We start from the raw sequence: 835 nt of genomic DNA, 5'->3' as shown, positions 1-835 counted from the left end.
GTTACCTTGAAGGAGCTTGGAGTGCCCGGGGCTTATAGGTATGAGAGCGCCATAGCTCCACCTATATCACCGGAGAATGACTTTGAAATAAAGCCGGCAATGATCACCCTTATTGAGAGGAGACAATATGGTGGGGCGAAGAACGAGAGCCCATTGAACCATCTTAAGGAGTTTAAAAAATATTGCAACACAATCAAGATTAATGGGGTGTCTCAAGAATTCATCCGCCTAAAGTTGTTCCCTTTCTCCCTCATAGGAAGATCTTTGGAATGGCTAGATAAAGAGATGAAGCCCAATTCATTGAAAACTTGGGATGATGTCACCAAAGCTTTCTTGTTCCGTTTCTATCCTCAAAAGAAAACGGCGGAAGCAAGAGCTTTGATTCAAAGGTTCAAGCAAAAGCCTAATGAGAGCCTTTATGAAGCATGGGAAAGATTTAAGGATTATCAAAGGGAGTGTCCACACCATGGGATTCCTACCTACCAAATCATACATATCTTTTATGGTGGGTTGAGTCCTCATGGGAGAGCAAGTTTGGATGCCGGAGCCGGAGGCCCAATCATGAACAAGACGGAAGAAGAAGTGGTTGATGCTATTGATGAAGTAGCTCGTCATTATATGAATTGGCAAGAGGTGGAAAGAGAACCAACAAGCAAGGGTTACTCGATCGAACAACTAGGTGTCATCAATGATTTGACCACTTTGATTGAGGATTTAGGGAAAGAAGTTAAGTCCCTCAAGGAAAAGCTTGAGAAGCCTCCTTCTCAAGCTCCAATTCTTCCCTCCCAAATTAAGGGGAGAGGTACATCTTCTCACTCTAACTCCAATCTTTCTA

At 43.2% G+C, this 835-nt stretch overlaps 1 non-coding gene across 1 annotated transcript; it reads right to left on the bottom strand.

The window, feature by feature from the left end:
• Positions 1-367: 367 nt before the first annotated feature.
• On the bottom strand, positions 368-473 carry LOC145599876 (small nucleolar RNA R71). Its single transcript, XR_014104130.1, has one exon. It is a non-coding gene; the product is annotated as a small nucleolar RNA R71 (small nucleolar RNA).
• Between the last annotated feature and the right edge of the window lie 362 nt (positions 474-835).

Source organism: Chenopodium album, chromosome 20, assembly GCF_948465745.1.
Source record: "Chenopodium album chromosome 20, dcCheAlbu1.1, whole genome shotgun sequence".
In the NCBI taxonomy this organism is placed as follows: domain Eukaryota; kingdom Viridiplantae; phylum Streptophyta; class Magnoliopsida; order Caryophyllales; family Amaranthaceae; genus Chenopodium; species Chenopodium album.
The sequence above is the reverse complement of the archived record's forward strand: the minus strand, read 5'-3'. Positions and strand labels throughout refer to the sequence as shown.